Genomic DNA, 16,911 nt, shown 5'->3' with positions numbered 1-16,911 from the left:
AGCCACCAGCATTTTGGGCTGTGAAATTTCATCTGATGTCATTGGGGTTCTTAATTTTATACCTGGGAATCTGAGGCCCAATTAACTTTTGTCTCAATGGCTCAGCATGTCCTGATAATATACATATGATCTCATAACCATATTGTAATCGAATTATTAATGATTGAAACAAACGGAAGAATCTCCACATACGTGGAAATTAAGCTGAAGACAAGCCATGGACCAAAGTGGAAATCTCTAGAGACACTTAAACGTTAAGCTGATTCAATAGCCTAACAATTAACAAAATGTGACGTAGCAAAAACAATACAGAAAGTTAAGATTTAAAGGTCTACATGAGAAATTAAAGTTTCAAAGCTTCCACAAGAGTGGAAAAATAACTCCATGTGGAAATTATGAAAAAGCTAAAGTCAAAATGTGTGGAAAACAATTGATTTGAAAAGAATTCCATACTTAAACCGGACCAAAGGTAGACACAGAACATAAATTAAACCCCAAGTATCACAAAAAACTTTGCCTGCAAGGTTAGTGAGCAATACAGCAAGTGTAAATTTGGCAATTTAATGGGTCAGTTTCTTTGGAAGTACCAGATACAGTTCACTCAATATGGAATTTCTTGAAAATCTTCTTTCTTGAAATCTTCAGCCGAAATGGTTTCATTGTGGAATCCCACCAAATGTTTACAGATTAACCTCAGTATTATACAATACCTCCCAGAAAATACTCGTTCTGTAAAATAAGTTATACTGAGACAATCCAGGCCTGCTGAGGTCTTGGCCACACCTTCAAGTGGGCAGCACCAGCACTGTCCACCCATTTCCTAACTGATTAAGAGGCCGCAGTTGGAAAACACCTTACCTCCAAGTTCCCACCCACCAAAGAGGGGTAAGGGAATGCTGAAAATCCTAACATCCTTCCTCAAAGCTTTGGTGTCTCTCCTTCCACTTTCAACAGGCACTCCACCTCCTGGCTTTCTCGCTGGAGGTGCTTTCCCCTTCCCTCTCTTCCCGGCTCACCTACCTGGTCCCTTCGCAAATAAACTTTTCTGTCTGCAACAGATTCCCGGCTTTTTATTTCTATACTAAGCTGAGGAAAGAACCCACCGAGCATTTCTGGTAACAATTCAAAGAGGGAAATTGAATATCCCACACAAACACAAGAATGTATGATCATGTGTCAGCAAATATTAGCAAATCAGATTTGCTAGTTTAGAAAGAATTCAACACCATAACCAAGTCAGAATTACTCCAGGGACTATCTGCAGACAAAACTAAACACTCCACCTTGTTAATAGGTAACTGAAGGAAAATTAAAAGCTTCTTTCAATTGATAAAGAAGCATATTTAAGAAACTCCAACACATTCATTTAAACTCCATCAATGGGAATGAAGAGGACCCTTGACTTGGCAGAATGCCTGAAATACATTTACTGCTAACATTTGCTGTGTTTCTTTAACCATTAAGCATAAACAGTCTTTTCTTACCATTATCATGTATCATAGTGCTGGGAAGTTTTATCCATTAAGACAGCTAGGTAGACATTAGCCTATTAGAGGCCAAAGAAAATGAGAAAGGAATGCTACATGCAAAGAAAAGGAAGATGAGATCTATGTAGATGAGAAAGAAAGATCTCCTTTCACTGGTTCACTCCCCAGATGGCCACAACGGCCTGAACTAAGTTGTTCCAAAGCCAGGAGCTTCTTCTGGATCTCCCACAAACTGCAGGGTCTCTAGGCTATGGGCCATCTTCTGCTTTCCCAGGGTAGAAGCAGGGATCTGGAAGGGAAATGGAGTGGCCGGGATATTAACTGTGCCCATATAGGATTCCAACATGGAGTAAGGTGTGGATTTAGCCATGGAGCAATTGCACCAGGTGCAAGGCCATAAGGTTTAAGACTCAATAATCAGCTTTATTTTTATGTAATGTACTAACAATGAATCAGAAGCGTGGATTACAGATTAGTGTTTCCAAATTTATACAGGAAGGCAAAGAACCTAGAGCACTTATGAGCAGCAAGCTCATTTTTATCAAGTGGTATTAATATACTTTCAGTAAATGTAATATTGTGGTATTGGTGTAGGTATAAGCATTTAGATAGCAGAAATAACTTAGTAGCCTCACAAGTATCAAGTTTGCTTTTTTTTACAACATCATGAATATATGGAATATCTTTAACAAATAGTGATATAACACTTGGAAATCTTAGCAAGATAGGAAAATGAACCTCAGCCTGAATGGAACTTAGACAAACATTACCCAAAATGGATCAGTTACACAATATCAAATTATAAACCCTTAAAAATATAGGAATAAGTCGTTAGGTTTTGGGGCTAGTGAGGATGTTTAAACTGGATACTAAAATTCGACTCATGAAAGAAAAATGCTTCATACATTCCCTTGAAATTGTAAAAATTTTGTTCCATTAATGATTCTATTAATAAGATGAAAATAAACTACACAGTGGGAGAAAAATGTTTGCAAAGCACATATCCAAAGTATCAGCATCTTGAATATAAAACACAATAGTAACAAGAAATCCAATTTTGAAATGGTAAAAAAAATGAATAGTCAGCTCACTGAAGAGAATAAACTGAGCAACAGGAAAACATTTTCCGGATCATTAAATGTTAGGGAAATGGAGATTAAAAGCATAATGAGAAAATTCTAAGGTGGAAGTAGTAAAGCATGAACTTTGGATAATTAGATAACATTGAGTCAATGGTTTCATGCACACCTGTTGCAATTAATTTTAGCATTCTAACTTTATGAAAATTCTAGCAAGGATGTGCAAATCCCAACTCACTTACTGCTAGTATCTCTGTGAACAGTGCAATCGCTGTGGGCAATATTTTAGTAGCTTTAAACTCACACAGCTGACCTTAACAATCCAGCAACTGTTATGGGGCATTTGCTGCAGAGAAATGAAACCTTAGTTCATAGAAATACTTGCACCCAAATGTTTCAAAAGTTGTATTGTTAGTATCAAAAAGAATTCAGATTTCCTTCAACACGTAAATGATTAAACCATGGCACAAATGTGTCATGGAATACTAAAAAGCAAAAATAAGAGAAAAATGATTCATCCGAGTGATATGTCTGTGTTTAAGCATCTCACTAAGAAAATACAACTCCCTGCTGGCAGCAAGAGCAGCACCAAGAAGAAAACAGCTCCACAAGGCCTCCCAGGAAGACTAGCAAGGACACCGGACACTGCTTGGAGGGTAACCCCCACAAGGCAACCCTTCCCAACTTGTGCCTCCACCCCAATAAAAACAAAATCACACACACACAAAGAAAAATACAACTCCCAAAGTTTATTTTCTATAGGACTCTCCACTTCTATACTCAGATTAGTTATTGTAAGAAGCTATCAAAGGGTAGAACCGACTGTGACTATAAAAGGCCAACAGTTGGGCATGCCTGTGGTGCTGTAATTTTATCTTCACTTTATGATGCCTGTTTATGCTATTTGGGAAACTGGCAAGGTCATAGTTATACTCAGTATTATTTCTCACATCAGCCTGTGAATCCTCTCAGAATAAAAGCTTTAAATCAAAATTTTATTTTTTATTTTTTTATTATTTTTTGACAATCTTTACATAGTTAATTACAGTTAAAGAAAGAAAATTTAAATCAAAATTTTAAATAAGCAGCAGTACTTTTGTGAGCTTCAGCCATGGACTTATTTAAAGTAGAGACTTAAAGTCAATGTTAGAGTAAGGTATAGCAAAACATCTTTTCTAATAAAGATGGAAATTTGATCAGATATTGCTGATATAAAATCAAAAACATCTGAAGAGCTCTGCAGACAGGGCTCCTTGAATGCCTTTGGACAACCAAGTTCTTAGAACCCACATCACTCAAGGACAGGCACTTGCGAAACTCTTTCCCTTTAGTTGAGACTCCTTTGGGCTTACATTGGTTTGGGTGGGTTCTATGTACCACTATCAAACCATTCTCTTCAAGTGGTCATGTTTGTGGTTACCTCAGTTGTTTATTGCAAAAAATATAAAAGGTGAAACTGTTCTGACCATGTGATCCAGCAATCCTATGCCTTGGTATTTGTACTCTCCCCGCCAACACACCACATTCCCCCATATTAATGCAATAGTATAGTCCTTCATCAGTCCCAAGTTCATCATCCTGCAATTGAAGTGTATCATGGCATTGTAGGTACAATGACAGTAAGTTCAGCATTCTGTCATACCAAGAAGGAATATAGAGTGAGGTATGCATCTCTACTCCTGAGTAAGAAATGGATCCCCAATGCAACAGTTAAATACCAAAACAGAATGTGGAATTTTATATTTGCACCAAGACAATGTAAACTTTCAGGCAAAACAAGTGCATCATGTTGCACAAGTTGTAACATAGAACTTGGTCTTGTTGCCACCACTGAGAGTGGTCCCAACTAAAAAACAGCTTCGGGGAGCCTGACATATTTATAACAATATTACAAGAACATTATCTGATCTCTTTTTGTGAATGGGACAAGTGTGCAGCTTCTCCCTGCTCATGTGGCAATAGGATTAAATTGGAGCAAACACTTTAATGAGATCAATCATCCTGCTTGGGGATATTGTAAAAGCCCCTCTCGTCTTTCCTTTTTAAAATGTTTTGTTCTGAACGTATATGAATAGACACTATCCCAATTAGAATCCTAACTAATGCATTTATTAGGTGCCTGTCACATTCCAGGTGTTAGTACTTGGTACTTTCCTGGTTGTCACATTTAATCCTCACAATAATCCTATGCAATACTGCCACTCCATTTTATAGAGGAGGAATCTGCTGTTCAGAATGGTTTAGCAAGCACCGAGTTCCATGCTGCCAGATGGAAGTCGGACACCTCACACAGGCTGAAGAAGCAGAGAAGGAAGGGGGTATGGTGACCAAGGCGGCAAATTTCCATTTCAGCTCATCTTCAGTTTCTTTTGTTTCTTAGCCCAAGAACAAATTACTTGTAAAATTTTATTCATCTGAAAAGACACTTGCTATACCAAAACGATGAATTCTTTGAGTACTGACACAGTATTGAATGTCTACCTGCTATATAGAACTGCATTGGGTTAAAAACTGAAAAGATTGTAGAAACTAGCTAACAAACCTTTTTTATCATAGTTCATGAAGTACGTTAGAATGTAGGTGTATGTATCCATAGCAAAGGTACATGGAGAGCATTTAATGTTGTTCGCCACTAAAAGTCATTATCAACTTCTGTGCAACTGATTTTCCATCTAGTTTTACTTTAATAACTTGTCCCTGCTCTAGATGGATGACCACAGTCAAATCTCTAATGGTCGAAGTCAAGCATATACAGTCTGAACAATCTCCAATAAGCATCTACTGGAACAGTAAATGAGTCTCCCTATGAAAACTGTTTTTAAAAAGTAATTCCAGCCCCCTAGGTATGACAGGATTTCAAACTGTTAATGGAGAATGGGATTCAAAGAGTATTTTAACTCTCCTTTGCATTCCCCACAGAATACAGTACTTAGGTTTCCCAAGAACTACACATAACTAATCATGGCCCTATTACTACCAGCCTGAAAGTAGCTATTATTCCAAAGTGTATGAACAAAGTTGTAGTGTATTCACACAATAGAAGGCTATGCACCGTTTACAACTACATGCAACAAATGAATCGCACGAAATACCCAAAGATAATCTGACACAATAAACACACACTGGAGGATTATATTATGGTCAAACTATAGAATAGACAAAACTCATTTCTGCTGTTAGATGTTGGAATAGTGACTTTTCCTAGAGTGGGAGCGGAGGCTTGGGAGAGTAACTCAAAAGGGACACCCTCACGGATCTCTAGAAAAGTAGCATTTTCTGTTACTTAGTGTGGGCAGTGATAACCTAGATATATTCACTTTAGAAAAAAATCAAGCTGTACACTTGGGTTATAAGCAGTTTGCAGTAATACATAATACTGCAGTCTAATACAAAAAATGTCCTTAACAAGTCAAGGCCATTGCACAGTTTAAGAATCTGAAAGGCCAGATGTGACAGAATTTGAAATACATGAAGAAAAGGTGATGTCATTGAGAGTGTGTAATGGAGGCATCAAGATCTGGTAGCAGCATTGCCCATGACAAACTCAGCTCGAACTCTTGACTTTGAGGAGCATCCAAGTCAGATGCTGTTTCACTACTAACAACTGTCATCAAGAGCATGTTACATGTGGATAGAAAGTCTAGTTCTTAGCATATGATTCAAAGATCACTCACTCACCTCCATTCCTTCATCGTCTCTAAAGCAATATATCAAGATCAGTTTCATAAAAACCAATAGCTATAGTTTTAAATGCATACATAACAAGCATGTAACTTATTATAGGCAAATATGCTGTAACAAAATGTTGCTCAGGTTTAGGTAATTTGTGGAGGACTTTCAAATAGTTGTAATTTACGTTTCTAACCCAGGACAGCATGGAAAAGCACAAGTGGTGACTAAGCTAACAGACCAAAATCTTGTATCCAGATCCACAGGGTATACAGTGTGCTGTCTAAAACACCTGCTGGAACACACTGTTTAACAACCCTGGGACTGTGATCCTCACTCAGTGCGGTGTCCCTACACTAAGCATCACTACAGTAGGAAAGGTGATCAAACTCCAGAAGTCAAAGGCAAATACGACATAAAAACTTTCTAGGTATCAAGAGAATTTCAAACTGAATAGGAGCCAGCACTCAAATGTATCCACCTGAAAGCAGCTCATTGTCAGATGTTGCAAGAGCCGATCATTATCACATCCACTGCATGTTCCCCGTGCATGGAGCCTCTGCCCTCACTGTCCAGTCTCCATGTGGGCTCTGGAACAGACAGGACAAGTTAGTGTACAAGGGTTCTAACTCCAAACAACTAGGCACAAATTAAAATTAACCAGCATTACTCACATGAGGAACAGTACAGAGGAAGCTTCAACATGTGGTCAACAAAAACACAGCACATATGTATACATACACATATATATACATATATATGTATATATATGTATTATTGCACTTTTGCTGCCCATCGTATTGATTCCCTTATAACTTTCCTGGGCAAGAATGATGCATCCATCACTGGCTTTATTTTGATTTCAGGAAAGCACACACATTCAGGACATAAAAATCATAGTGCCTGCTTACAATATTTAAGTCTGAAAATAAAAGCCAGTAGTATGGGAGAGAAAGCAATGGTTGAATCAGTTGTTCTCCATTCCATAATCATACCATGGTCCCTGGTCATTAGAGACCATTAAAAAGGACTAGAAGCTAAGGATCATTCTCTTCCCCTGAAAGATAACAAAAGGGCAATTAGATGCCCATGAAGATCAATACACTATGTGATATACAAGATGACCAAAGAGCAGTGAAATATAACCTTGCTTCTTTTTTTACCTTTAAGTTTGGAAATTTAGTTTTCTAGCATTTTATAGGAAGCAAATTAATCACTTACACCAAGGATCAGGTCTGTGACTCAGAATTCACTAGAAAATTATGGTACATGTATTATTTGTTCAAGGAACAGAAATCGAAGATGGGGACTTAGCTGAAGTCAGTGTTGCTTCTTTTAGAAGCATAGGCAAATGCTTTAGAAGTTAAAGCCTTACATGTTTTCTGTCAAACATTCTACACTACCACGTACCAAAGCCACAGACAATATTTAAGTAAATGAGCATGAATCATGTGTTCTCAAAGTTTTGAGTACTTCTATTTAGCCTGAGAGGCCGTTTGTCAATTCCTGCAAGGTGTAGTACTAAAATGTCATTCCCATTGACAATACATCAAAACGTTAAACCTCCTAGTATCTACTGTAAGAGGTTACTCGTCCTTATGACGTATCAAAATATTGGGCACCCATCTCACTGTGAAACAACTATCTTCAAACCTGCTTTGGAAAAACCAACATCTTTGTTCTTGATTTATAAAACACACATTTCACCAATTTTCGAGTTTGTAAATCACATCAAGAACTAATTGAGGATTCAAGTTCACCAAGTCACTTGGAAGAAAGTCCAGTCTATGTGACTGATTCAACATGATTCAAACCAATGAAACAAAGATATAGCCAAGATAAAATATTCAGGCAAGGAGCTGGCACTTGACCTAGGAGTTAACATTTTGTGACATTTTCACATCAGGATGCTTGGTTCTGATCCCCAGCCTTGGCTCATGGTTACAGATCTCCAACACAGATCCCGGGGGACTAGTCACGGTTCAACTACTTGGGTCACTGTCACAGACGTAGACTGAGTCCCCGGCTCCTGGCTTCAGCCTGACTCGGCTTGACACCTGAGAAGGCAATCAGTGGATGGGAATTCTCGGCTTCTCAGACTTTATAGAACACATGTATGCCTCGCCCAGCCAGCCAGACATTTCTAGAGAGAATCAGTGGGTGAAATTTCAACATCTCCATCCTTCAATGTTGAAAATGTTTTAAAAGTAATGACTTTTTAAAATAGTACAGCAAAAAAACACCTTAGGTGTCATATTAACGCAGGCTCCATTTTTAACAAAATTGGTAGCCCAGTGTTACCTTTAACTACCACATGAGAAACTTTCCAACTTCATGGATTCTGAGTGCAACAGGCTAATTTCAAGAGTAGGTGCCTTTCTTAGACCGCTCGGCCATATGGTTCATCTACTCTATGGAATACTACTCAGCTATTAAAAAAAACGAAATGCAGTTTTTTGTGGACAAATGGGCCCGACTGGAATCCATCATGCTAAGAGAAATGAATCAATCCCAAAAGGTTAAATACCACATGTTTGCCTTAATCTGAGATGAAAAGAGAACTTGGAAAATAGTACCTGTATATTGTAATATTAGTGCAATCTCTTATAACCTGTATCCAATGCAATAAGATAACGCGATATAATCTATAAACCAACAATTAATGTCAGAATACTTAAGATCTACATCGAAAAACTGTAAAACCTACTATACCCTCAATACGCTATGTTAACCTGTAATGGGGGGGAGTGCAGGGAAATCTTTCAGGACCATAAAAAGAGTGAGAAAAAAGTACAATATAGCCTATCAAGATCAAATCTGGTAATTCATAGACAACAGACTCAAAGCAGCACTAAACAACAATAAAACTACTATACCAATGCATGAGGGGGGAATCGGGTGCGATCCTGACAACCTCTTAACAGGAGGTCATGTGCGTGGAGCAGGGGAGCACTCCAGAGTGGAGCAGGTGGTAAGGAGGAAGCTTGGATCCCAACCATGAAGACTCCCAGACCTTCACCACAAACTATTAATACGAGCAACAAGGACTATATCCCAACTGCCAAGGAGGCCACAGGGAATTGGATGCCCTCGGAGGCCGAGTACTCTGAGGTCACCCACCCCCAACCGGAGCTTCCACAGGGGATGGAAGAAGTCCAAACACTACCGTGCAGAAACCAACGTCATTGGAAAGACAACCAGAAGCCCTGAGTGGTCTGCAGAAACAGAAGAACAATAAACGTCCTTCGGGACCAGGGAGGAGAGCTTTCTCTGGTCCGAGCCTGGCTCCACCTCTGGACCCCCCCTCCCTCGCAATGACCATCGGGATCGCTTCGAAAACCCCTCACAGCAAACAAACAATCATACAAACTAAAAAACAAACAAACAAACAAACCTAAAATGAATAAACAACAGAAAGTAGAACTTGAAATCTGACAGGAAAGAGCTGGCATGGATTGGCTCATGCCTCGCTGGGTGGGTCACAAAGATTAGTTACTCCTCACCATGGTGTTGAGTATTTTCCTGCACACCCCCCCCAAAAAAAAAAATGTTCTGCACCTAAAATGTTGACATATATCTTGTTAGAGTTACAAGCCAGTCTGGATTATCCTAAAATCTGCCAAGATCAGCAAAATTTTACTTCAACACAACAACTGGCTAAATACTAAGATGAAATGGACACGAAACAGCTGAATGGTGCCTTATGGCCATTTTAAGGTATAGAGCAGCCGGTCCTGTATATGAACTAAAATTGAAATGTCAATGAGCTAATCATAGGTGGTGGCTAGGACTTGTTTTCCTTTTTTTTTTTTTTCTTTTTAATACACTGGTTACTCAAAACCATGTCAATTCCATAACATTGCAAATTGCTGTTGATGTTATATTGGGACTCTTAATTGACTGTGATGATATTCTGCCAGCTCAAACTTCAGACCAGAAAAGGTCTCCCCAAGAAACTATTCAACCCATCTGGACAATAAGTAGCTGGACTCTATGCTTGGTATATGTTTGCAATGAAAGAATCTTGATTGAATTTGAACTGTAATACTGCATCAAGGTGGAGGAATCCACTGGGGGGAGGGGAGGGGGAGGGAGGGGGGGATTCCCAGAGCCTATGAAACTGTCACATAATGCAAAATAATTAACAATAAAAAAAAAAAGAGTAGGTGCCTTTGACCACTGGTCTTGGGCAAAAGTGTACACATTTTCCCAAGGGGATGGTAAACTATGTAAGGGAAACCAATGACCCCTCTAATCAACAGAATGGGGTAGGCATGGATGCTGGTGAAATAACTTTCCTAAACTTACTTGGCACAGAAAATGCAGGGGTAAGTGAGAAACCAGCGAACAACCTGAATGGGCCAGGGTGACTAAAAGAGTATGTTTGCACTGCCCAATGTCCCACAGACTCTGCTGGCCAAGAAACACATACGTCATCAGGGATTTGCCCAAACCAGGTATGAGTCTACTCAACTTGACTAAGCAACCAGCCTCTGGCCCAAAAACACTTAGAGAAACTAAGAATAGAACAGATAAAAATATCCGGCAGGCCAAGAATATTTCTCCTGCCCAAAAAATTATGGAGATTACCATCTTAATCGAACATCTGATACAAAGTTGATAATCTTAAAGCATGATTCTGTTTAAACTATAATTTAAGCTGTGATTCTAAATCTTAAGGAATTTTAAGTGAGGTTAGCAGAAACACCAGCAGGAGATATATAGTGGGTGACTCATGAAAACAATAAAGACAAAAATATAGATCACCTTGAAAGCAAGAATAGGCATTGCAAGAATACAGTGCAACAAAAAGAACACAACTGCAAAAAAAGTGAAGACACAAAATGAAGGCATTATTATGTACTCAGAATTTGAAGAAATCAAGTAAAAAATGTTTAAATATAGAATGTAGTGAACTATGAAATTCTTGAATGTTTCCAAAACTAAGGAAAACAGCCCAAGATGTATCAAGAGGTAAGGCTTTGGAACAGCCATCAAGATACCCCTGGGACAGCCACATCCTATATGGTGCCAGGGTTTGATATCCAGCTTTGCTTTCAACGCAACTTCTTGCAATCCTGGCAGTTATTCCCATGATTCATGTAGAACAGACAGACATAATACACAAGAAATACCTGACAGAACCAATGATATAGAACCTGGTAAAAAAACCGATTTTCAAAATCTCAAAGTCTGAGCCCCAAGAAACAGCAACAATAAAAAGCCACTTAGTACATCTAAGAAACAGTCACTCAGTCGTCCACATCCACTTTCAAGCTCAGATGATTCAACACCTACTAAGTGTCATCTCTAGGTGAATTGTTCATTGAAAACTATTCTGAATCATTTGAAAAACCAGTGATTCTCACATATCCCAAACCAGCATCCTGCATCATTACCTCAGTGTATGAGTTTTTAGGCAGATAAAATTGAAGTATAAAAACAAATGTTTTTCCATTTTACAATGTTGCTATATGTACTTATTTGAAAAGCAGAGAGATTTTTCCATCCAGTGATTCACTCAAAGTCACAGTTAAGGCCACCCAGCATGGAGCTGAGAGCTCCAGTTTCATATGTGGGCGACAATGACCCCAGTACTTGAGACTTTGCCAACTGCCTCCCAGGGTACAGGTCAGAGAACTGGGGTTCACCACTAGGCACTGTGATATGGGATGTGAGGAAGTGGCAGCTTACTTGCTGAAAACATCCATCCTTGTTTTAAGCTTTTATGCACCAGAAAATATGATCCATGATTGTTTTCTGAGGAAACCGCAGAACCATCGTTACCCAGCCAAGAGCTAAAAGGATAGCCATGGAAGAATAGATGTGAGCATTTAGCCCATTCAACTGCAAGACTTGAGATCAGAGCAGTCATGGGCATTCACGTCACAGAACATTCTAAACCCTGAACAAGTTAGGAAGTTATGCTGGAAAAAAAAACAAGTAGAAACTCAAGAGACATAGGTTGACTTCTTCCTGTCATGCAGTGCTGCCACACCTTTTATGTCAGGAGAACACCTCCCAGAGCAACTCTGCAGACCTTGATGGGAGTCTGCTCAGTGCAAGTCGTTGATGCCACACAGTGCATTTTTAGAATCATCTCTGGACATGGTGTACCCCTGGACTTTTCCCCCAAGAACAGATGCAGAGAAAAACACATTATCTTTGTACAAATTATATGTAAGCAAATCACTAAACCCTAATTCCAAGTGAACACTGGTAGGACTAGGAAAAGTAGGCAAGCTGAAACAGTAGGATGGTGTTACTCATTTAAGAAAATCAAGGCTTTGAGTTAAACTTTGACTTCCAAAACATTGCTATATTTTTAGGACATCAAAATTTGCACAGAATTGATCATATAGAAAAGCTGTTTTATACGGAGACAACTTTAGATAATAAATCGGTGGTTCAAAAGACACAAGTATATGAACCTCACCCGAATTTTTAACATCTGTTTGTGTGAAAATCAGTGACAGGAAAACTTCACCTGCTAGTTCTTTCCAAATTCCCAGAACAGTGCTACATGAGGCAGGAGCCAAAAAAACCTTTCAGGTGGTAGGAGCCCAAATACTTCGGCCATTAACTTCTGTCTCACAAGATCTTAGTAGGTAGCTGGACCAGAAAGGTACAGCAGGGCCCAGTGCAGCATCCCAGCAGCTAAAGTGCTCACCTTGCATGCACCAGGATCCCATATTGGCACCAGTTCTAATCCCGGTGACCTAGCTTCCCATTCAGTTCCCTCCCTGTGGCCTGGGAAAGCATTCAAGGACCACCCAAAGCCTTGGGTCCCTGCACCCACGTCAGAGTCCTGGATGAAGCTCCTGGCTCTGGATTGGCTCAGCTCCGGCTGTAGCGGTCACTTGGAGAGTCAATCGGCAGACAGAAGATATTTGTCTCTCCTCTGTACATATAATTTGTTGGAAAGTCATATCTTTAGAAAGGAACAGCCAGAAGCTGAACCAACCCTCCCTAATAGGGGGAGCACATCTCAAGTGGTAGCTTGCCCCAAAGCTGCCTCGTGTAAAACACTGGATTAGGTGTGAGAAATATGCTCCTAAATTGCTGGGAGAGATCTGGAAGATTTATCTTCATATCAGCTTAAATTTGGCCCTGGAATCCAGTTGGGAAGTGAAACTGGATGGAAGATCTGTTTCTCCTCTATAAGTCTAACAAAAAAAATGAATTCTAAAAAAATGAACCTACATGATTTAACATTGAGAATCTTCACAGGCATGCCAATGTGAAATTCATGGAAGCATAATAGTTCCATTTGATTAGAGATGGAAAATACAGAAGTAATGTGACCTCAATGTATAGTACAGTCTTGAAAGAACGTAATTTGAAGCAATCTGATCCATTTCGGCTTTCTAGGACCCCATCTGATATACTTGAAGGCCTCCAGGGATTTAATGGTCTGTGTCATTGATGCCATGTGAACAGAAACCTGACATATTTTAGAAGAATAATTCTTGGACTAGTTAAATTATTTTTGCTTTATAGTTCTGCATTTTTTTGTTATAAGAAAGGTCACTTTGATCTGAGAATCTGAATATATTCATTTCTCCCAAGCCTAGGTCATGCCTAGTAGTAAATTTGACATTTCAAAAAAATACTTTTAGGTCACTGAGGTGCTATTAATCTCCAAAGCAGAAAGGCACCAAACAGCCTCTTTATGACCTGAAAGAGTGTGATGCCCCACACAAAGCAACTCAGTGTGAGCCACACAGCAGAGCCAATGTGGCTGAATGCGAACTACCGCAACTTCCACCAACAGAATTCAGAGTCACTTTAATAGCACAGGTAAGAATCTACTTGAAGATTCATGCTCTACAGCCCAGTGAAGGTAGTCCATTTTGTTGTCCTGACCCCTCACCACGTGGGTGCTCAAGCGTTTGGTCCATGCTATAAACGGGTCCTATAAACGGGTCAGAGATGGGTTGAGCCAAATTCCAACAGGAATCTTACCTGTAAGTAACAAAATGTGACCAAGTTAAACTCTGTTTCACACACTGCAATGATGTAAAAGTCACAACTGTTGAAGCTACCCATTTGAGATTGGAAGGGAGACATGCATAGAAGATAATAGGGTCAATGAGAAAGACTGGTTTTAAAACGCAGTCTTAAGATCCTTTCAGCCACTAGATCCAGTAAGACCTGAAATACAGTCAACCTTGGACTCAATTATGTGATAGTCTCTTGTTGTTTAACACTAAAGTTCTACCCTCTGCCAATAAAAATCCCTGACAGTGTGACAGCTACGACTGAAAAGTAACCTGCTTCCAAGTCTCACCTGGTATCAACAGGCAGAATTAGAATACAGCCACCTCTGATCCAATTCTCTTCCTATGAAGTTGCTTTCAAAATTCAAGTTAAAGCCACTGAACATTATAGTGCTTCCAGAAGTTTCCAAAATCCCAAATCAAGGGGGAAAAAAATTTGCCTTCACTGAGGTAATCACTATTAGGATTTTCAGATTTCCTTCCAGCTTAGCTACATGAGTATTTTGAAGCTGGGATCATATCCTGTATTATTCTACAGCTATTATTCAACACTGGTTATGTGTAATTTCCTACCTAATGAAATGTACTTCCAGTATGTGATTCTTTACAACTTCATAGTGTTTGGTGGGTGTGTCTCCTCCTTGAAACACCTGCTGTCTTGCCTTGCAGTGCATCATCTCTGCTGTCTTCTTCCTCTTCATCTCCAACAATCTTCCTTGCAGAATATTCATGCCTCCCTACTTAGACATGTCCCTGGCATCAACCCCAAGACTGCTCCTCTGAGACACCCAGCTAAGAATTCTCTCAGCTTTTATAAGGTTCAAGCATACATCTGCTGTCTGGATGTCTCTAGTCCAGGCTCTTATTTTTAACCGCCATGAGTTGTCATGTTAAAAAGCTCAAATTTAGCACATTCAAAATTGGGCTGCTAGACACCCATAACCTTCTGCTCCCAAATTCCTGTATCCATCAGAACTCATCCTTCCCCTTGCTTAACTAAAAAACCTTTAGAACTACTTTGTCTCCTGTTTGTCTCACCTCATATCCTTTACTACCCAACGCTACCTTCAAACACACTGCCACTACCAAAAGTTAAGTCACTACTATTTCTCATTAGAAAAAAAACCCAGCTTCTTCCCCCTCCTTCCTATTCATCGAATTCTCTTCAATGGAATAGCCAGACATCTATTCCTATGCACGTCATGGCAAACCTTTGCCAAGATCAATCCAAGCTCACTACAAGTACATGGCAAATGCTTTCTACGATCTATGTAATGCTTCTTATGACCCTGACCCCCTGTACTTCACTCACATTACCACACAGGAGATCCTTATTCCTCAGACTTTCACATCATGTTTCCATCCTACAGCCTCAATATGGAAAGCATTGCTGTTTTCTGCCCAGAACTCTGCCCCAGATATATACATGCTTCATTACCCAACCAAAAATGACCTTGTAGTTCCAATCCCATGCTTTGATATATGTATAACACTTGCATTGTGTCGTTTGCACCAACACTTCACGCTTTCTCAACAACTACCCACCCGCCCCCGCTGCAACTTCCCCCTTGCATTTGAACATTTTCACTGAAGCTTCTAATTAACACCACTCCAAGTACCAAAGACTCACCTTTTTCATCTTATATTCCTTAATGGTATCAGACCTCTCCATTGACTTCAGGGCAAATAGTCAAACACTAGGAAAGTGAGGATCTTCCATCCATTGGTTCACTCCCCAAACATCCACAGGAAGCCTGGAACTCCAACCAGGTTTCCAACCTGGGTTGCAGGGATCCAAGTACTCTATCTTCTACTTTCCAAGAAGCATTAGGAACTTGAAACTGTGCTCATATGGATTGCCCTTTTTTTTTTTGCAAGCAGTGACTTCACCCACTGAGTCACAATACTAGCTCCAATTTATTTTTTGAAATGCTTTTCTGATATCAAATCCCCCTTGTTCTATGAAGAAAGGTTTTTGCTGAATCCTCTTACTCATGCACCATTTAAAATTTATAATTGTAATATCGTCCCACTTGTTTCAAGTCCTCCATTCTTCACTGTTACCCTTTGTTTCTTACATTACTATCATGGGGTAGAATAATGTCCCTCGTTCATTCCTTCATCTCCATAACTAGTGAATGTTCTTAGATTACATATATAGCTTTATAGATTTAAGGACTTTGACTTGAGAATATTCTGAACTTCCAAGTGGGCCAAAATTTAAAGAAAAAAAAAGTTGTTTGAAAGGCAGAGTTATAGAGGGAGGGAGGGAGGGAGGGAAGAATCTTCCATCTGCTTGTTTATTCCAAGTGGCCACAATGCTTGGGGCTCAGCCAAAATAAAGCCAAGAGCTTCACCAGTGTCTCCCATGTAGACCTTTTCTAACCAGCAAGTCCCCAGAAGCACAGAACTACTCCCTGCTGCCAAATCACCAAGATGGTATCAGAAGGATTTAATCTTCAGTTGCTGAGTGCAGCAATGGCGCAAAGGACTATGAGCCAAGCAATGCAGATGGTGTCTAGAAGCTGGCAAGGTAGGTCTCCAGTCCTCAACACTAAAGTAGCTCCAAAGTTTTAATGTACAAATGTATAGTAAATTGATGTTTAAAGCAACCAAGTTTGTGCTAACTTGTTATGGCAGGAATGTAAGACCAAGTGTAACTGTAAACATTACCTA

Source organism: Ochotona princeps, chromosome 12 (assembly GCF_030435755.1).
Source record: "Ochotona princeps isolate mOchPri1 chromosome 12, mOchPri1.hap1, whole genome shotgun sequence".
NCBI lineage: Eukaryota > Metazoa > Chordata > Mammalia > Lagomorpha > Ochotonidae > Ochotona > Ochotona princeps.
The sequence above is the reverse complement of the archived record's forward strand: the minus strand, read 5'-3'. Positions refer to the sequence as shown.